Source organism: Ursus americanus, chromosome 4 (genome assembly GCF_024610735.1).
Source record: "Ursus americanus isolate L20-20 chromosome 4, mUrsAme1.1.p, whole genome shotgun sequence".
NCBI lineage: Eukaryota > Metazoa > Chordata > Mammalia > Carnivora > Ursidae > Ursus > Ursus americanus.
Genome location: NC_142130.1, coordinates 52,612,895 through 52,635,600, shown reverse-complemented (window position 1 = coordinate 52,635,600; position 22,706 = coordinate 52,612,895). Strand labels below are relative to the sequence as shown.

Sequence of the window (22,706 nt, the reverse complement as noted above, 5' to 3'; positions counted from 1 at the left end):
GATAAAAAGACATGAGCCATCCATTTGCTGTCTACAAGTGACTCATTTTGAACCTAAAGATACATCCAGACTGAAAGTGAAGGGATGGAAAACCATTTTTCATGCCAATGGACCTCAAAAGAAAGCTGGGGTAGTAATTCTCATATCAGACAGATTAGATTTTAAACTAAAGACTGTAGTTAGAGATACAGAAGGACACTATATTATTCTTAAAGGATGTATCCAAAGAGTGGATAGGACAATTGTAAATATCTATGCCCGCAACAAGGGAGCAGCCAGATACACAAGCCAACACTTAACTAGAATAAAGAGACATATTGATAATACTATGTTAATAGTAGGGGACCTAAACACTCCGCTCTCAGCAATAGACAGATCACCTAAGCAGAAAATCAACAAAGAAACAAGAGCTTTGAATGACATACTGGTCCAGATGGACCTCATAAATATATACAGAACACTACACCCCAGAACAACAGAATACTCATTCTTTTCGAATGCACATGGAACTTTCTCCAGAATAGACCATATACTGGGTCACAAAACAGGTCTCAACCGATACCAAAAGACTGTGATTATTTCCTGCATAGTCTCAGACCACAGTGCTTTGAAATTGGAACTCAATCACAAGGAAAAATTTGGAAGAAACTCAAACACTTGGAAACTAAAAACCATCCTGCTCAAGAATGATTGGGTAAATGAAATTAAAAATCAATTTAAACAACTTTTGGAGACCAATGAGAATGAAAACACATCAGTCCCAAACCTATGGGACACTGCAAAGGCAGTCCTAAGGGGAAAATACATAGCCATCCAAGCCTCACTCAAAAGAATAGAAAAATCTAAAATGCAATTTTTATATTCTCACCTCAAGAAGCTGGAGCTGGAACAGAAGAACAGGCCTAACCCACGCACAAGAAAGCCATTGATCAAGATTAGAGCAAAGATCAATGAGTTAGAAACCAGGAGCATAGTAGAGCAGATCAACAGAACTAGAAGCTGGTTCTTTGAAAGAATAAATAAGATCGATAAGCCATCAGCCAGACTTATGGACACCAAAATTCTCAACAAGATCCTAACTAATAGGATCCAACAATACATTAAAAGGATTATCCATCAAGACCAAGTGGGATTCACCACTGAGATGCAAGGGTGGTTCAACATTCGCAAATCGATCAGCGTGATACATCATATCAACAAGAAAAGAGTCAAGAGCCATATGATCCTCTCAACTGATGCAGAAAAAGCATTTGACAAAATACAGCATCCTTTTCTGATTAAAACCCTTCAGAATGTAGGGATAGAGGGTATATTCCTCAATTTCATAAAAACCATCTATGAAAAGCCTACAGCGAATATCATTCTCAACGGGGAAAAGATGAAAGCCTTTCCCTTAAGATCAGGAACACGACAAGGATGCCCACTCTTGCCATTACTATTCAACATAGTACTAGAAGTCCTTGCAACAGCAATCAGAAAACAAAAAGGGATAAAATGTATCCAAATCAGAAAAGAAGAATTCAAACTGTCTCTCTTCGCAGATGACATGATACTCTATATGGAAAACCCAAAAGACTCCACCCCCAAACTACTGGAACTTATACAGCAATTCAGTAATGTGGCGGGATACAAAATCAATGCTCAGGCATCATTTGCATTTCTATACACAAACAATGAGAACGAAGAAAGAGAAATTAGGGAATCCATTCCATTTACAATAGCACCAAAAATCATATGTTATCTCAGAATTAACTTAACCAGAGACATAAAGGATCTATATTCTAGAAACTACAGGTCACTCTTGAAAGACATTGAAGAAGACACAAAAAGGTGGAAAAATATTCCATGCTCATGGATCAGAAGAATAAAGAATAAACATAGTTAAAATGTCTCTGCTACCCAGAGCAATCTACACTTTTGATGCCATCCCAATCAAAATACCAATGACATTTTTCAAAGAACTGGAACAAACAGCCCTTAAATTTGTGTGGAACCAAAAAAGGCCCTGAATAGGAATTGTTGAAGAGGAAAAACAAAGCTGGGGGCATCATGTTGCCGGATTTCAAGCTATACTACAAAGCTGTGACCACAAAGACAGTATGGTACTGGCACAAAAACAGACACATAGACCAATGGAACAGAATAGAGAACCCAGAAATGGACCCTTGGCTCTTTGGGAAACTAATCTTGGACAAATCAGGAAAAAACATCCAGGGGGGAAAAGACAGTCTCTTCAATAAATGGTACTGGGAAAATTGGACAGCTACATGCGAAAGAATGAAACTTGGTCACTCTCTCACACCATACACAAAGATAAACTCCAAATGGATGAAAGACCTCGATGTGAGACAGGAATCCATCAAAATCCTAGAGGAGAACATAGGCTGCAACCTCTTCGACATCGGCCACAGCAACTTTTTTCATGACACATCTCCAAAGACAAGAGAAACAAAAGAAAAAAATGAACTTGTGGGACTTCATCAAGATAAAAAGCTGCTGCACAGCCAAGGAAACAGTCAAAAAAACTAAGAGGCAGCCCACGGAATGGGAGAATATATTTGCAAATGACACTACAGATAAAGGACTGGTATCCAAGATCTACAAAGAACTTCTCAAACTCAATACACGAGAAACAGATAATCAAATCAAAAAATGGGCAGAAGATACAAACAGACACTTTTCCAATGAAGACCTACAAATGGGTAACAGACACATGAAAAAATGTTCAAAATCATTAGCCATCAGGGAAATTCAAATCAAAACTGCATTCAGATACCACCTTACGCCAGTTAGAATGGCAAAAATGGACAAGGCAGGAAACAAGAAATGTTGGAGAGGATGTGGAGAAAGGGGATCCCTCTTACACTGTTGGTGGGAATGCAAGTTGGTGTAGCCACTTTGGAAAACAGTGTGGAGGTCCCTTCAAAAGTTAAAAATTGAGCTACCCTATGATCCAGCAATTGTACTACTGAGTATTTACCCCAAAGATACAGAAGTAGTGAAGAGAAGGACCATATGCACCCCAATGTTCATAGCAGCATTGTCCACAATAGCTAAATTGTAGAAGGAGCCAAAATGCCCTTCAACAGATGACTGGATTAAGAAGATGTGGTCCATATATACAATGGAATATTACTCAGCCATCAGAAAGAACGATTTCACAACATTTGCAGGAACATGGACAGGACTGGAGGAGATTATGCTAAGTGAAATAAGTCAAGCAGAGAAAGACAATTATATGTTTTCACTGATTTATGGAACATAAGAAATAGCAGGAAGATCAGTAGGAGAAGGAAGGGAAGAATGAGGGGGGGGGTAACAGAAGGGGGATTGAACCATGAGAGACTATGGACTCTGGGAAACAAACTGAGGGCTTTAGAGGGGAGGGATTGGGGGATTGGAAAAGGCCAGTGATGGGTATTAAGGAGGGCATGTATTGCATGGTGCAGTGGGTGTTATATGCAAGTAACGAATCATGGAACATGACATCAACAACTAGGGATGTACTGTATGGTGACTAACATAACATAATAAAAATTATTATAAAAATATATTTAATTGTTGTTACATATTTAACATTTATTTTATTCACACACTCACTCCACCATGCCTTTTTCTCTTTCATTGGTCTTGCTGTTCATATTGATACACAAAATATATCAAGTTCTTCAACGATGGAAACGAGTTGTTTTTATCTTTCTCTGCAAACTGTGTGATTAGGAATGTACTGTGTGATCAGGAATGTACTGTGTGATCAGGAATGTACTTCAAAAGGGGAAACATAAAGGGGAAATTAATCAGAATCTCTGTTTCAATGGCACTCATAAAGCATGGACTTTCTGTGGATAAAACAAACTTCAACTTAAATCCTCTTCCCTTGAGATATATCAATTAAGGTCAACCATGCAGTTCCCCACTAGAAATCACACCTGGGTTACTGCCACCTGTTTAGGACATTTATGAAATCATATTATCATATTATCAAGATTTGCATGGTACTGCTAGATGGAAGGTTTCTACAACTAGGAATGAAACCCATGCTGGTCCTGGTATAGAAAGTTAGTCCTGTTCACCACTTATCAGAGATCTGTATTTTTCTCCTATGAGGGAAAGGAGCCTGTGGTCTCTGTGAACTGTCAGCTCTTTGAAGGTACAGCTAGGCTTGATTTATACATGTATTCTTCCTGCAGAGCATATAGTTCTTGGCACAGAGCGAGTCAGTTTTTCTATCACTTTTCCACTAAAATATTCTAAGAGCAGTGGGAATTTGTATTTCTCGGGCACTGGTGAGGTCTGTGGATAAATTTAGAAACACCTCATGGCACCCATGACATTTCTTTGCTATTTTATCTTTTGAAATTCATTTGTATTTTTTGTTCTGAAGAATGCTGTACTTTTATTTTTTTATTAAAAAATCTAGACAAAATCAATGTTCTTGAAAGATGCACCAAGTTTACATTGTGGCTTTGGGCACCTACTGGCCTGCCCTCACATATTCCCGGAGGTACAAATACTTCAGGTGTAAAAATAACTGTAGAAAGTATTTGTCATTGATTGTTCAGGCTGCTCTAACAAGAATGCCACAGATTTGGTGGCTTAGATAACACCAATTACTTCCTATGGTTTCAGAGGCTGAGAAATCGGAGATCAGGTTGCCAGCATGGTTGAGTTCTGGTGAGGGCTCTCTTTCCAGTTTTCTTATGCAGTGGATAGAGAACTCTGCTTTCTTCGTCCCCTTTTAAGGGCATTAATCCCATTTACAAGGGCTCCATCCTCATGACCTAAGGACCTCTGAAAGACCCCACCTCTGAATACCATTATATTGAGTATTCAGGCTTCAACATATGAATTTTGGTGTGACCCAAATATTCAATCCATAGTAGTATTCAATAAATGCTGAATGAACTGAATACTGAATGAACAAATGATAGCAACTTCAGAGTTGGGAGGACATGTAGAATCTTCTTCGTAATTCAAAACTTCCTTCTGCAGTGTTCCTGACAGCTGCTCTCTCAGTGTTCCCTCTATTAACTGTGACAGGCAGATCACTACCTCTCAGTGAAATATTTTTGGTTATTAATTTTTTTAATTAATAAGCTTTCTAAAGGGCAGTTTAGGGTCATAGCAGAATTAAACAGCCTTCCCCAAACATACACAGACATACACACACGGTCTCCCCTACCATCAACCATGCTCACCAGAGTGTGATACTTGTTAAAGTTGATGAGCCAACCAATATTGACAAATTATTATCAATCAAAGTCCACAGTTTAAATTAGAGTTTATTCTTGATGTATGTCCAACATCAGTGAGTTTGGACAGATGTATAACAGCATGTACCTATCATTATAGTATCAGGCATAATAATTACATTCCCCTTCCCACCCTCCCCATCAACCCCCGGCAACCCTTGATCTTTTTACCGTCTCCATAGTTCACCTTTTTCAGAATGTCATATATCTGGAATCACACCATATGCAGCCTTTTCAGGTTGGCTTCTTTCACTTAGGAACATGCATTTCAGGTTCCTCTCGGTCTTTTCATGGCTTGATAGCTCCTTCGTTTCTAGCACTGAATAACATTCTATTGCTGGATGTACCATAGTTCATTTATCCCTTCACCTATTGAAGGGCATCTTGGTTGGTTCCAAATTTAGGCAAGGATGAATAAAGCTGCTTTAAACATTTGTGTGCAGGTTTTTGTGTCTGATGTAGTTTTTACTTGCTCTTTTTCCTTCTGCTAAGTGGAAATCTGACCTCCTATAACTTCTCTGTATCAGTATATGCTGTCTAGTCCCTCTTTTGTACATTAAGATACCTATCTGGGAATTTCTAAGATTTTTCTATTTTAGGCCAACCTGCACCAGTTCTGCCAATTTTTCTCATGTTGTAGGATTTTCATTCTCTTCAGTTTCCTGGTTACCCACCTCTGGATAAATGCCGCTGTATAAAACAAAGAGAGAAGTGAGCAGATAAGGCTGACCAACCTCTGAGTACAGAGGGACCATCACTTTCCCTGTTCTAGACAAGATAGCCTGTTGATGTAATTTGTTTGTATTCACTCTTTTGGATATTTTGCCACTTAATCCATTTAAAAATCTTGTGTTTACTTTACCAAACGTATTGTTGGGGCAGTCTTCTCTAAACTGTCCTTTTCTAGAGGACTTTGAGGACTTAAAAGCTAGACATTCTCCATATACCTCTTAAGCTTCCTCTTGTTAATTGTGGTTCACTTTTCTAGCTTGTTGAGTGTGTTTTGTTCCTTTCTATTGGCTTTTTAATCAAATATATTATCCATTGCTCTTTATTGAAAACATTGTTTATCATTTATTCATGATAGAACTTTTAGAAAGTACAGATGAGCTAAAAGAAGAAACCAAAGTTGTTCCTTAACTCATTGTCAGAGATAAATATTAACATTTTAGTACATCTGTCTAGTCTTTTTGATGCAAATATGTATACCCTGCTTGCCCATATATAGTACATATACATTTATTACCAAACTGTATATGTGATATGTATGATCATACCATGTAGTTTGTTTTAGAATTTTCTCTTTTCCTCTGATCATTCAACATTTATTTGATATATTTTTAAAAATACCCACAAAGTGCATAGCATTGTAGGGGGTACTGGGAATGCAGTTGAATCAAAGCAAATATATGGTTTATTTAATTAGTTTTCTATTATTTGACATTTAGTTTTTTCCAAATATTTTGCTATAATTAGCACACATGTAGCTAAATCTTCCCAAACATCCATGACTATTTCCTGAGGAAGTGGAACTGTGAGTCAAAGGGCAAGTAAAATTGTCAAAGGTTTTGATATGTTTTAGCAAATTGTCTTCTAGAAAGTTATGAAATAATTTCAGTGTCATTTAGTTATTTGAAAGCTGGATAAATGTCCCTGCCTGGCAAATTGTTGATGAAAACACAGAGCAAGAGAGGACAAATGACAAGATTTTAGAGAAAACGAATAAATCATTCTTCCCCCAATTATATGTTTTATAGTCAACATTCTGTGGGGACAATTGTTTGCTCAATTGTATTATACCTTGTTTATATTTAAAAAAAATTTTTTTATCAACGAGGGTTTCCTTTTTTTTAAGCTTTATTTATTTATTTATTTGACAGAAAGAGCAGAAGTGGAGGGAGCAGCAGGGAGAGGGAGAAGCACGCTCCCCACTGAGCAGGGAGCCTGATGCAGGGCTCAATCCCAGGACCCTGGGATCATGACCTGAGCCAAAGGTAGATGCTTAACCGACTGAGCCACCCAGGTGCCCTCAACTAAGGTTTCATAAGAAATTTGGCTGGAAGTTTTGTTGAAATAAAGATAGTCTATATCTAAGCACTCTGTTTCTAACAGTATAACAATCCTACAAAATAATAAAATGATAAAAATTGTATTAGTTCAGTGTGACATTCTCTGTAAATTATGCTGCTTCCTACTGCTTACTACTTTCTTTAGCAGCACTGTTCAGTGTTCTGCCAGAATGGAAATAGTCTACAATCTGTGCTGTCCAATAGGGTAGCCACATGCCATAGATAATTATGGAACATTTACAATACGGTTAGTGTGACTCAGGAACTGATTTTAATTTTTTTAAAAGAATTTACATTTAAATAGTGAGATGTGACTGGTGGTTATCATATTGTACAGCACAACTTTACCATATCTGATGAACTGCCCATTTAATAACTGCTGTATAATTTAATTGGAGTTTAATATTAAGCTGAGGGACTCATGGTTCCTGGGATGCATTGTTTTTTCTCTCTTACTCTGTTTATAAATTGCAATTTTTTTTCACTGCAGCAACTCATAATTTCCTAAAGATTTCTGATAGTGATGTATGTCACTGGTTCATACCAGCAAGTTATTTTTAGACTGGGATGTAATTGAATTGAGATTGAATAATCATTTCTTTCAAATCAATCTTTTTTATAAGATCTTATTTATTTGAGAGAACGAGAGAGCGAGAGAGCACAAGCAGGGGGAGAGGCAGAGGGAGAGGGAGAAACAGGCTCCCCGCTGAGCAGGAAGCCTGATTCAGGGTTCCATCCAGGACCCTGGGATTGTGACCTGAACCGAAGGTAGCGCTTAACCAATTGAGGTACACAGGTGCCCCTCAACCCCCCCTTTTTAAAAAAATTTTAAATCATTTCCTTTAATAAAATTTTTCTCCTCCTTATAATGTGAACATCATTTTCCTTGACAGAAAAAGATGTAAGCAAAAAAAAGTTGAGTAGTTTTGTTTCCTACTTTTCATCTTTGGCATTATTTCCATCTTTCCCAACAGTTAGCTTTCCCTTTACTTACTCTTCTTCAAGTTGATGTAGCTTTCTGTTGTCAATAATGTTTTTGTTTTCAAGCCCAGATTATTCTGGCTATAGCATTTTTACTAGAATACTTGTAGCTATCTACTACTCTTTTATGTCCATCTATAACCTTGAGGTTTTTATTTCCTCCCTCATTTTTTGAAGTCCATTTTAAAATTTGAGTTTGACAGAAACATGAGTAACATATAAATTTCTTTAACTGCTGTTCCTTTTGCATCCTCTGGGAATCAGATTTGATTATATTTTAATTTAGTTCAACCCATCTGATGGTGTTGACTGACCCATAAGTGCCAGGCCCTGAGTTGGGGCTAGAGATTCCTAGGTGAATTAGACTTGGACCTTCCCATCACAGGACTTACACTCTACTAAGAGAATCAAACTTGTATACTACCAGCCACAGACAGTGAGGTGTATGTGTATTAACAGTATTTGTAATGTCCTGGGGGAGCATAGCAGAGGGACAGGGTTAATTCTGCTTGCAGGGCATGTAGAATGGGAAAGGAGATTATAAAGAATCAGAGAGGCCTGTCAAACAAATGATGTTTGAGTAAGAATGAGTAAGAGTTTAGAGAACAGGGAAGCTGGGTAACATGTATTTATTCATGAATGAATAACATGAACAGAAGCCTGACTGGGTGATATGTTCCAGGCTTCCTAGCTAGTTTTGCAGCTGGAGTGTAGAGTGCTTCTTGGGGGAATGAACAGAGATGAGGCTTAAGCTAAACAGTGGATAAGTGGTGAGGGACTTTTTATGCTATGCTAAGGAGTTTGAATAAGCTTGAATGTTCTTGAACAAGAGAAGGGAAATAGATTCCTCTTTTATTAAAACAAATTTTTTTCAAGATTTATTTATTTGAGAGAGAGAGCGAGCGAGCATGAGTGGGGGGAGGGGCAGAGGGAGAGAGAGAGGAGAAGCAGACTGCCCGCTGAGCAGGGAGCCAACACTGGCTGGATCCCAAGACCCCGGGATTATGACCTGAGTGGAAACCAAGAGTCGGAGACTTAGGACACTTAACCAACCAGCCACCCAGGCGTCCCTAGATTCCTCTTTTAGAAAAACAATTCTGGTGACATCAACTTAGGATATGTTAGACTTGGGACAACTTGTGAAGGGGAAATCATTAGTCAAGAGGAAGATGAAAATACCAGCTAGAGAGGAGGGGTTCTAACAGAGCGACATTTAGGATGCAGCACTGATAGGATTGGGTGGCTGATTGGCAGTAGGGGAAAGGAAGAGGCAGGAAGATGATTCAGAAGTTTCTCATATGTTTTGTTGTTCTTATTAGGGTCCACTTTTCCTCCTGAATCACTTTCCCTTCGGGATCTCTGCATCTGAGATCATGTCTGTCTTTTCTCTGAACTTTTGGAAACTTGTCCCAATGGTAAGTGAGTGTGTACTAATTTTATCCAGTGTTCCAGTCTTCCTGTCCTAGGGATTCCAGGATGTGCTCATCCTATATTTTTAAACTTCTCTATTTTGAGATCATTTTGGACTTACAGAAGAGTTGCAGAAATAGTCCAATGACTTTCCATATACTGTTCTCCCAGATTCTCTTTCACATTTTATGTAACCATAAAACAATGTTCAAAACTAAGAAATTAACCTTAGAACTAAATTACTATTAACTGAATTACAGAATTTATTTGGATTTCACCAATTTTTCCACTAATGTCCTTTTATCTATTCCAGGATCCAATCAAGGATCACACATTGCATTTATTTTTCACATTTCTGTAGTATCTTCTAATCTGTGGCAGTTTCTTAGTCTTTCCTTATCTTTTATGACCCTGACACTTTTTGGAAAGTACTGGTCAGTTATTTCTGTAGAACTCCCTTCAACTTGAGTTTGTTTGATGTTTACTCATGATTAGATTGAGGTTATGCTTTATTGCAGAGGATACCACAGAAATGATGTGCCCTTCTCAGTACTTCGTAGCAGGATGTATATGATATCAGTAAGTATTACCAGAGATGTTAACTTTGGTCACTTAGCTAGGATGATATCTTCCAGGCTGCCTACTACAAAGTGACATTTTTCCTTCTTATTACTCAGTATTTTGTGGGAGACAAGTTGAGAATATGCAAATATCCCACTTTTGCTTAAACTCTCACTCACTAATTTTAGCATCTTTCAGGTGTCTTGCTTGCAGCAATTATTACCGTGGTGTTCTAATGGTTATTTTCTATTTATTAATTGAAATCCTTCTCTTTTAAAAAATAGGCTGATTTAAATCAAACTTAAGGAGATAAATGTGTGCCTCCCCCCCCCCAGTTTTATTGAGATGTTATTGACAAATAGGATATGTAAGTTTAAGGTGTAAAACATGATTTGATATCCATATATATTACAAAATAATTATCACAAAAGGTTAGTTAACACTTCTGTCCTCTTACATAATTACCATTTTTTCAAGTGTGTGGTGATAACACTGAAGATTTATTCCCTTAATTTTCTAGTATATAATACAGCATTATTAGCTATATTCACCATGCTGTACCTTAGATCCCTAGAGTTCATTCACTTTATAGCCAGAAGTTTGTACGCTTTGACTGACATCTCACCATTTCCCTCTTCCTTCCTAGTCCCTGGAAACCACCTATCTACTCTATTTCTAGGAGTCTGTTTTTTTTTTTTTTTAATATTCCACATATAAGTGAGAACATTCCATATCTGTCTTTCCATGTCTGACTTATTTCATTTAACATAATGCCCTTGAGGTCCATCCATATTGTCACAAAAGGCAGAATTTCCTTTTTTTAATGGCTGGAATATATCTGTATCTGTCTATATTTACATCATCTCTCTCTATCTCATATTTTCTTTCTCCACTCGTCCATCAGTGGACACAGGTTGTTCCCATGTCTTGCCTTTTGCACACAATGCTGCGGTGAACATGGAGGTGCATATATCTCTTCCAGATGTTGTTTTCATTTCTTTTGGATACAGCCCCAGAAGTGGGACTACTGGATTGCGTGGTATTTCTATTTTTAATTTTTTGAGGAGCCTCCATACTGCTTTCCAAAGTGGCTGCACCAGTTTGCATTCCCAACAGAGCACAAGGGTTTCTTTTTCTCCATGTCCTCCCACACCTATCTCTTGTCTTTTTGAAAATAACCATTCGAATCGGTGTGAGGTGATAACTCTTGAAATGCTTTTGTAAGAAGAGTTGTCTCTTTTTTCCCATTTATGTATTTATTTATTCAATCACATATTTATATTAGGATAGGTTCATGGATATTAATTTTATTATTGGGATTATTAGCCTATATTACTGTTATTTAATTTGCTGATAAACTTTTTCCAATTATGGCCACTGAGTGCTCTTTCCGTCTCCTATGGCTTTTCCACATGGCTGCATCCTTTATTTTTGAGACTTCCTTATTTTCTTTTTTTTTTTCTTTTTTTTTTTTTAAAGATTTTATTTATTTATTCGACAGAGATAGAGACAGCCAGTGAGAGAGGGAACACAAGCAGGGGGAGTGGGAGAGGAAGAAGCAGGCTCACAGCGGAAGAGCCTGATATGGGGCTCGATCCCATAACGCCAGGATCACGCCCTGAGCTGAAGGCAGGCACTCAACCGCTGTGCCACCCAGGCGCCCCGAGACTTCCTTATTTTCTAGCACTACAAGTTACTTTTTGCTGTTCGTATATTTTCCCTGCCCCAGCCCTGGAATCACCCAGTTTTCCAAGGAGTGCTTACAACTTTTTAGCATGTTCCTATCACCCCTGCTTCGTGAAGCACTTCTTCATTGTTGATTAGAATTGAGTGAACAGTAACAGAATGACAGATAAAGAGTTCTCTTTTGTGCTTCCTCAAACTTTTGAGAGAGAAAAAATTTCCGTAAGACATGTTGAATTCACATTCAGCAAATATTTATCAATAGCCTACTCAATGTCAATGCTGGGTTAGGGATGAGGATGTGCCCTCTGGCACCTGACATAATGTTCTCTAGGCAGCTTGTCCCATGTTTTGATAAAAGAGAAGAGTTAGTAGAAGAGCTCTTCTTTAAGTAACCAGAGTTTTGCTTTGTCATGCCTCATCCGATAATAGAGAACTCTACTAACCTAAAATGTCCCCCAACTTCCAAGGCGTTGAGGTGTACTCAGGGGGTGTCTCTTGTGGCTCACAAACAAGGCCCGTGAGTCATGTTCAGTTACTATGAAGAGGCCTCTGTTTGTTTCTTGTCCTGTTGCTCCGGTGCCCTTCCTCTCTTGTGAGTCACTAGAAAAAAATATTTTCCCCTTTAAATAACTTTTGGTTACATGGCTCCACAGCAGGGCTGCTTTCCCTCAAGTCTTACAGAATTGTTAGCGAAAATGGTACTTTTGGTTGCTACTTATGGCACTCACCTATCTACCCAGTTCTCTTTCTTAGGATCTAGTTGTGAGTCCCTCATGGGCTGGATCAGAAGATGTCACCATGCATTTCTTAGAGTCTACTATCTCCCCAGCTAAAGAAGGCTGTGTTCATGAATCATTATCTCTGTGCCCAATGTCCTCCTCACTTACAGGATGACATCCTGAAGGTGCTTTGTTGTCTTTTGCTAGTAAACTTGGATGCACCCCTTTAGTTCACCAGGCAGGTCTGACCTTGCAGTGGTGTGTTGGACTTGAGCTCAGCCTGGGACACAAAGCATGCTTATATTGAGCCGAAAACGATCACTCTACACTTATTATACAAAAGGTTCTTATTATACTAAGACGACATGAAACAAACATAATTTCCTTCTATTATGTCCACCCCTCAAGACTGAAGCCAGCTTTTTTCCTGCTCCTCTCAAAATCCTACTTTTTCAGGTTAAGCATATTCAGGACTTATTTTTTACCCTTCTTTGTATGGTGTATTTCATGTTTTCTCACCATTTGGGTCCTTTCCCTCTGAAAATGCTGTGGCCTGTCTGTGACCTTCCAAAAATGTGAGGTCAAAGAGACTATCTGGCTCAACTGGAGAAGATTAGACTGGACGATCCTCTGTTTTGTTCTACCTATTCTTTTTTTTTTTTTTTAAGATTTTTTTTAATTTTAATGTTTTTTTTTTTTATTATATTATGTTAGTCACCATACAGTACATCCCTGGTTTCTGACGTAAAGTTCCATGATTCATTAGTTGCGTATAACACCCAGTGCACCATGCAATACGTGCCCTCCTTACTACCCATCACCAGCCTATCCCATTCCCCCACCCCCCTCCCTTCTGAAGCCCTCAGTTTGTTTCTCATAGTCCATAGTCTCTCATGCTTCATTCCCCCTTCTGATTACCCCCCTTTTCTTTATCCCTTTCTTTCCCTACCGATCTTCCTAGTTCCTATGTTCCATAGATGAGAGAAATCATATGATAATTGTCTTTCTCTGCTTGACTTATTTGTTTTACCTATTCTGCATCTTGTGGTAACAAAGCACACAGTTCTTTAATATTGGATTTATAGTTAAGCCATATATCTACAAATCTGAGAAGTTCAGAATTTATAAGTCATTATTTAATAATCAAAGATCTGATGAAAAATAACCAGACTGATTTTGACATGTACTTCTAAAAATAACAGAATTCCCTAATTATGTATAGTTACATTTCTGAAGATGTAAGGCTTAAAGAGGAACAATAATAAAAATTAACAAAAAATGAAAAGAGTATGAGAGGTAAGTTATAGAACTTCTGGATATCCTATAAATTTAGGCATGTTTTCTTGAATTTTTTCTCGGCACAAATTAGAACAGCACAAATTAAGTGTGTCTCTTGATTGAGCCCGACCAGGGTCAGAGAGCGATGGGGTCTGTTGACGCTGTTCATATGGGCCAGTGCTCCTGGACACAAAGCGGAATGAAGAGTAGCTTTGCAGAGGCAAATGACATTTAGCCACCATCTCGTAGGAGAGGGTAACAAAACAAGGAAATGGGAGGGTGATAACCTTCTACTTTGTATAGCCTGACTGAGAATTCAAGAATTAACTTGTTGGTTGTTAATATTTCATCCATACTAAGTAACATTGTTCTTTGGGGTTTTTGCTCTTGAATAGCAAAGGGGTAAGCGTTCTTTTTTGGAATCAGAAGACCTAGGTTTAAATTCCATAACTTCTATTTCCTTGATAACATTATTAATGTTTTTTTAATCTTATAGTTCTTTACAAGAGTACCTGCCTCATCATTTGTGAAGAAGCTTCGGTGAGATGGTGTATGTGAGGTTCTTAGAATGGAACGCTTGACATTGGTAAGCATCCAGGCACGGTAGCTGTTGCTATTTTCAGTTATTGCCTGATGAAATAACAAGTAACGTTTTCCTTTTACATATTATGCTCACATACCTCTTCTCACTTGTTTTTTGTGACAACTTGTCAAATAGGTAGGTAGATGTTATTATTACAGTGTGACTTGATTTAGTTTATTAGTAGAAGAACAGAGACTAGAACCCAGCCTTCAAACTCAAAATCCCTTGAAACTTCCAATGAATCACAATACCAACATAAACTCTGTCCATGGGGAACAGACAGAAGAGCTCATGTATATTTGAATTACTAATATTAGAATCTGACAAAGAAATAGAAACACAAAATGAATATAGATGGTGTTTTTTGGGGAATACCCTGAAGATGAGATGAGGAAGTTTCCTTCTGTGTAGTGTGTTCTTGTCACTAAATGTGAAGGTGATTAATGAATTAAGAGACTTTTTTGACAGAAAGAAATTGCAACTCAAAGTAAATAGCTTTTAAACAACTACTTCAGGGATTGAGTGACTAGAACTAGATTCTGGTTTGAAAGAAAAATAGTTATTTCCTTCCTGGACTTGTGAGTATTGTTAACTTAATCAACCTAAATTATAGAATAATGATAAAAAGATACAGAAGTTCTAGTTAACCATCCTATGTGGGGTGTTTTGGCTGGGGAGTTACTTTATTCACAGTCTCTATCTCTCTTAAGGGTAACTTGACCTGAAACGGACAGGGGAACAAAACTTCCTTGGGGCAATAAGTTGCAATTCAAGGTTAATGTTTACTTGAATGATAGGGTGCCTCTAAACCATTCCATTTAAAGGTTACCTTGCTTCTTTTAAAAGCTTTCCAGAGAAAAAAATTCAATAGTAGAGCCTTAGTAGTTCACCAACTAATTGTTAAAAAACAATTTCTCAAAAAAACCCCCAATTTCTCTGTACCTCCATTTTTCTTTAATAAAATAGGAGGGTTATTCTGACATAAAACCTGATAAAGTCTACAAAAAGAAAAGACAACTGATTTCATGCAAAAATAGTGGAACAAAATGTATGCAACTAATTTATAACTGAATATTCCACAAATAATACACAAGAACCAAGTAGGATTTAATCTCGGAATGTGGAACAACAAAAGGTAATCCAGTAATAGATTACAGGGGGAAAGATACACTAATAATGTACAAAAGGAATTTGATTTAGTTCAATAACTACTGTTAAATGCTCGGTAAAGGAGGAATAGGACAAAGAGCCTTAGCAAAATAAACAGAAAAGAGTTTCATGGACCAATAATGAGAAATGTGTCATGAACCCAGAGTTTTGATTAGTTGAATTTCATGCCCTAGTTTGAGAGAAAAGAGGAAACATGTTAGAAATCAGTTTTAAAAATCATGTTAGCTGTTTAAAACTTAAAGATGCTCTTACTAATGTCTGGAGTAGAACAAAAATATTTCCATTATCAACACAGTTTTGGAGATTCTAGTTAATAACGTAAGCATGAAAATAAAACAAGAAATATGGATTCTAGGCAGGAAAAAAAAAGTTGTCACTATTTTCAAGTGATGTGATTTTATATACAGAAAAGCCAAGAGACTACATTTAAAATATCAGAGATAAAAACCAGCTCAGTTCAGTGATGCATTTCAAGATTCTGGCCAGACAGTTCTTTGTTGTCGGGGCTGTCCTGTGCATGCCAGGGTTTTTAGCATCATCACTAGTCTCTACCCACTGGATGCCACTGGAAGTGTGCATCCTCACCTCCAAGTTGTGCCCACTAAAAATGTCTCCAGACGAAATTGCCTGGAGGTGAGAACCACTGTCATAGATTTAAAAAAGCAAGATTTTAAATGACACAGAAAAAAAAAAGGCACCTGTTGTTTGTATCTTGATTTATACAAACCAACTATAAAGAATTATGAGAAAATTGGTAAAATATCATCAATAACTGGATATAGTGATGTTTAGGAATAATTATCAAATTTGGATGTGTAATAATGGCATTATGATTTTATTTTTTAAAAGAATTCTTTTAGTGATGTATATTGATATATGGTTAAAATGATATATATTGTATTTGTTTACAAATACAGTTGAGGTGGGTAGGTGAATAAAAACTGAGCAGGTCTGGCTATTCTCTTTCTCTCTTTTATCTTGAACATGTTAAGAGGGCTAGGGCCTTCCAAGGAGGTGGGGATTTCTCTTGACTTCCTGTAGTTTGTGGGTAGCAGACAAGGAGCTGCCCACAGCGAATGGACCCAGAGGGCAGCCTGGAGTCTGTCTGCACAACTGATCATCTCTTACTTAGGGGGTGAAAAGTCTTTTCTTTGCACTTCCCCTCCCCCCTCTTTTTTATGTCTCCTGGCTTAAGCTACATTGACCATTTAGTTTTTATCAGAGCCTTAAGTTGGGGAAGGAGGGAACATTTGCCAAACTATTACCAAGAACCTCATACTATCTCTTATTTTGCTGTTAATTGTTGTTTGTGTGATGCCTTGGTAAAGATCCCAGGATAGACAAAGAGTAAATGGATTTTGATACCAAAACCCCACCCCGAACTCTAACAATTTTCATAGTTACAAGCAAAACAAACATATTTCTTTTGACTTACTGTTTCTATTCCTTGTCAGATACAAAACACTGCCTCTTTTGTGGTAACACTTAGCTACAGCCCAGTACTCTTAGGAGACAAAAGAACATAGTGACCAAGGCTAGTGTTGGGATAGGCCAATAGGATATGTGCTAGGAAAGGTGTTCTGAAGGTTCTTGTTTTTTGAGGCCTGTTCACCAATGTTTCCAAGCTATCATGGTGCTTAAAATCACCACCTGTAGAGTCAACTCCTTATGTAAATGCGTATTTCCAGGAGCTTTCTGCTAAAATAAAAATGTATTACTTTGGAGAAAGTACACACTACACCAACTCTGATATCCACAGAAAGCCTAAGTACAAGATTAGTTTATCCAGTTAATTAATTTGAAAGGAAGGTGTTTAAGAAAGGAATTACAAAATAGTACTTTCTATGGGGGTACCATGAGAAAGCTCAGGGAAGCTAGGAAGGTAGGAGAAGTGTAAGGAAGAACATGAAGAGATGCTTGAGAAGGCATGGCCTGGGTAGGGAGAATCCTTGTCAACAGGGGACAGCAAAAACCAAGTCTAGACCAGCATTGTGCATTAGAACTTTCTGCAGTGATGAAAGTATTCCATATCTGCACTGTTCAGTGCAGTAGTTATTAGCCATATGTCACTATTGACTATTGAGTGCTTGAAATGTGACTGGTGTGATTGAAGAAATGAATTTTAAATTTTATTTAATTTTACTAAATTGACAGCCATAGGTAGATAGTGGCTCCTGTAGCGGATGAGACGTCTAGATGAGGGATAGGGAGGTGGGGAAAAATCACAGAAAGCAACATATGGGGAAAACAGAGACACATTTCATATGGTATCACTTTATATTTCTAGGCAACAAGCAGTTTACAAATTACAAGTTATATTATTTGACAAATTAACTTGTCTCATGAAATATTTGTGTAGATTAAATAGACTGACTATAATAAGCCATATTGATTAGATTTGCCATGTTCTTCATAATCTTATTTTACTTACATGAACACAGCTGAATGAAGGGAAGGAGATCATTGAGAATGATCAAAAAGGGGATTCATTGCTTAATATTCAAGAAAGGCTGCAATTGCTTTTACAAATATGCATTTGCAAGTTTTATTATAAATTTTTAAGGATTTTTATTATTTCTCTTGGCTGCTGATGCCTCATCAAGACGTATATAAGGGCCGCTATCACAGTCACTGAACCTCAACTAGGGTGGAGCTCCATTGTCCTCACAAGTCTTGGCACACTTCGGAACAAGCAAGCAATCAAACAAACAAACCCAGCAACCTCTCTTCTAATGATAGTTGAACATATTGACATAGAGATAGAATTTTCTTTCCTGGTATTACTAACATACTTAATGAAAGTATTTTTTGATTGGTTATTTTTTATCAAGGCTAAGCTGTTCAGAAAATATTAACTGACACCAGAATTTTTGCCTAAATCACTTGGTGGCTGTTGGGGGCCATGAAACCTACATAAGAATGAAAATAATCTCTCTTAAAAAAAAAACCCACAAACTTTATTTATTTTAGAGACAGAGAGAAAGAGAGACAGCACGAGTGGGAGGGGCAGAGAGAGAGAGAGAGAGAGAGAATCTCAAGCAGACTCCGTGCTGAGCGGGGAGCCTGATGTGGGGCTCCATCTCAGGACACTGAGATCATGACCTGAGCTGAAACCAAGAGCTGGATGCTTAACTGACTACACCACCCAGGCACCCTGAAAATAATCTCTTTAAGACAGTCTAAGCCAGAACAATCTTTTGGTATTGTTCAGGAGAAAGGATTCCCTTTGGAATTTTGGAATATCCTCCTAATTAACGTGGTGATATCTAGCACATCATTCCTATGCCAGATGGTTACCCAAGAGATAGAATTTTGTCAACTCCCTGTTTCATGCCATGTGAAACCCTCTGCCCCAAGATTTCTGGAGTTCTTATACTGCTGTGGTCACCCATGATTCTGAAATGCTGTTTCCTCTGAATCGATTGGCTTAGATCATGAATCATCTTGCCATTTTGTAGCTGGTGTTTCTGTTCTGTACCATGTCAAACCAAACGTGAAATTTATTCCTTTATTCATTTTTTTTTTCGGATTCCTGCCATCACAAAGCATGTGCATCAGAATTAAAGATTTTGTTTATGTATAAGTTATGACCTAGGACTCTCTCTGAAAATTGCCTTGAGGTCAGTAGAGGTGGAGGATACTGTCTGGTGACGGTATCTGCTGTCTTCATAAACTGTGCCATCACTCTTGTACTACCTTCATAGGTTCACCATGGAGTTCTTGAGAAATTCCATCTATTCTCAAACCCTAAGTCAGGTACTATGTACAAATATCAGTTTGATTTTTTCTTACCTCTTCTGGATTCTTACAAGTTCCTACTGGCCTTGTTTGAAATTTTATTGAGATGCTTCTTCAGAATATTTATGAGGTTAGAAGGACCCTAAATTAATCTCAGAGCCCCAAATTTTAAAAAAGTCTGTGTTTGGGCGCCTGGGTGGCTCATCATTTAAGCATCTGCCTTCAGCTCAGGTCATGCTCTCAGGGTCCTGGGATGGAGTTCCACATCGGGCTTCCTGCTCAGTGGGGAGTCTGCTTCTCCCTCTTTTCCTCCCCCCTTCTCATTCTCTCTCTTTCTCTCAAATAGATAAATAAAATCTTTAAAACAAACCTGTTTTTAATTGCACAAGTAATTAAATATGGTTTCAATGGAAAAAATAGCCTAGAAAATTGTTTTCAGAGTATGTAATTTCTTAGGGAGGGAAGGTAGGGTAGGTTATTATGGAATGAGAATATATTCTTCTTGGGATGTTCAGTAATGAAATATGGAAAGGATTTAGATATGTTTATAATAAGGAGCTTTGAGTCTAGACTCCAAAATTTCTAGAAGCAGGGACAGATTACTAAATAATCTTTAAGATATATTTTATTTATGGTAAAATTCACAGATCTTAAGTGTAAAACTGAATGGGTTTTGATGAATGAAACCATTTGCATAACTACCACACAAATCAATATGCACAACATTTCCATCACTCCTGAAAGTCCCCATGCCTCCTTCAGATAATCACTACTCTCTGTAGGCAACCATTGTTCTGAGAAATGGATTGATTATGTGTCATGTAAATGAAGTAATAAAAAAAGTGCCCCTTTATGTCTGATTTCTTTCATTCAACATGTTTTAAAAATTCATGTATGTTGTTGAATGCATCAATGCTTTGTTCTTTTTAATTGCTGGGTACTATTTGTCATATATTTCCATTTACCTAACACTCCCTCTATTTTTTCATCAGTGATCTGCAGTGTTCTGCCTACAGATTCTACACAAATTTTTAAAGATTTATACCCGTCTCTTTCATTTTTATTTGTTGGAGCTGTTATTTAAGATATTTTTTAAAAAACTGTGGTGTCCTATTGTTTATTATTACCATTTAGAAGTACTATTATTATTTGAATGTTGACTTTGTCTCCTGAGATCTTGTGAAATTTATGTATAATTGTTAGGAGCCCCACACCACCTTGAAAAAAATTTCTTCAAATTTTCTAGGAAACAATCATTTCATTTGTAAAAAGGAACAATTCTATTTCTCTGTTCTTAATTTTAATGTTTAATTTCTCCCTCTCTCCCTTCCTTCCTTTCTTTCTCCCTCCCTATTTCTCTTCTCTTTTCCTTTCCTTTCCTTTTCTTTTCTTTTTTTTCTTTTCTTTCTTTTCTTTTCTCTTTTTTTTTTCTCTTTTCTTTTCTTTCTTTTCTTTCTGCCTATTGCACGGACTAGAACATACAGTACAGTACTGAATAGTAATGGTAAGAGTGGAAGTCTTTGTCTCGTATCTGATCTTAGAGGAGAAACATTCAGTCTTTACCACTGAGTATGATGTGGGATTTTTTAGATACCTCCTGTCAGGTTGAAAAAGTTCCTCTTTATTCCTAGTTTGCTGGGAGTTTTTATCATGAAAGACATTTGAATTTTGTCAAAATTTTTTCTACATTAATTCATGTGATCATGTGGCCTATGTGTGTTTCTGTATGTGTGTGTGTGCGTGTGTGTGTGTGTGTTCATTTTAGCCGGTTAGTATCACATATCAATGATCACATTGATTTTCAAATAGTGAATCCACCTTACAGTTTTTAAAAAGATTTATTTATTTATTTTAGAGAGAGAGAGAAAAAGAGTGAGTGGCAGGGAGGTGCAGAGGGAGAGAATCCTCAAGCAGACTCCTGCTAAGCATGGAGCTGATGTGGGGATCAATCTCACGACTCATGAGATCATGACCTAAGCTAAAACCAAGAGTTGGATGCTTAAATGACTGAGCCATCCAGGCTCCCCTAATGTTATATTTTTGGAATGAACCCTACTTGGTAGTGGTCTATTTTTCTTTTTATATATTGCCAGATTTAATTTGCTAATATTTTGTTAAGGATTTTTGTATTTATGTTCATTAGGTATATTGGGCTGTAATTTTCTTGTACTGACTTTTTCTGGTTTTGGTATCAAGGTAAGGCTGGTCTTGCCGAATCAGTTGGGAAGTGTTACTTCCTGTCTATTCTCTGGAAATACGTATAGAATTGATGCTATTTCTTCTTCAAATCTTTGGTAGAATTCACCAGTGAAATCACCTGGAGATTTATAAACTGTGAGTTAAATTTCTTTGATACAGAGTCATTATTTTTTCTTTGTCAGTCTGGTTAAAAGTTCCTGAGTTTTATCATGGTTTTCAAAGAACCAATTTTGATTTGGTTTATTTTCTGTATTAATTTTCTGTTTTCAGTTTCTGTTCTTTATTATTTCTTCCTCTTGCTTGCTTTGGGTATATTTGGGTATTTTTTTTTCTAGTTTAAGGTAAACTTTTTAAATTTTTGATTTGAGAAATTTTTTCTTTTCTAACGTTTTGAATATTATAAATATCCCTCTACACAGTTCTTTGCATCCCACAAGTTTCAATATGTTGAATCTTAATTTTTGTTCAGTTCATTAATATTTTCCTATTTCCCTTGTAACTCCCTCTTTGATCCATAGGTAATTTAGAGTTATATTATTTAATTACCAGATATTTGGAGATTTTCTAATTATCCTCCTGTTATTGAATTCTAGCTTAATCTCATTATGATCGGAGACCTTATTTTATATGGTTTCATTAGAAAAAACTTTCTCAGGGTTTGTTTTGACCCAGGATATGGTCTGTCTTGGAGTTTGTTTCATCTGTATTTGAGCAGAATGTGTATTCTGTCATTTGGTGGAATTTTTAAAATGTTAATTACTTTCAATTAGTTAATAGTATTGTTCTGTTTTTCTTTATCTTTGCTAATTTAAAAAGTCTGTTTGTTCTATTGATTACTGAATGAGAGTGTTGAAGTCTTCAACTATGTTCAGAGACTTCTCTTTTAACCTATCAATTTCTGTCTCATGTATTTTAAGGCTCTTTTGTTAGATAATATATATTTAGGATTGTTCTGTCTTCTTGGTGAAGACTCTTTAATCATTAGGTAATGTCCCTGGTAACTTTTCTTTGCTCTAAGCTTTCTTTTTTCTGGTATTAATAGCCAGTCCTACTTTTTAAA

At 37.0% G+C, this 22,706-nt stretch overlaps 1 protein-coding gene across 10 annotated transcripts in view; it reads left to right on the top strand.

Annotated features, from left to right (window-relative positions):
• Positions 1 to 22,706, top strand: part of ZPLD1 (zona pellucida like domain containing 1) — a 325,851-nt gene that overhangs the window by 20,172 nt on the left and 282,973 nt on the right. For 8 of the 10 annotated variants that reach the window (XM_045785300.2, XM_045785290.2, XM_045785291.2 and 5 more), the window contains exons 1-2: positions 14,144 to 14,358; positions 14,453 to 14,542. The gene's annotated coding sequence lies outside the window, so the exon portion shown is untranslated. Of the gene's footprint in view, positions 1 to 14,142; positions 14,359 to 14,452; positions 14,543 to 22,706 lie in introns of those variants that run through there. The other 2 variants (XM_087861652.1, XM_087861649.1) reach the window with 2 other exon arrangements.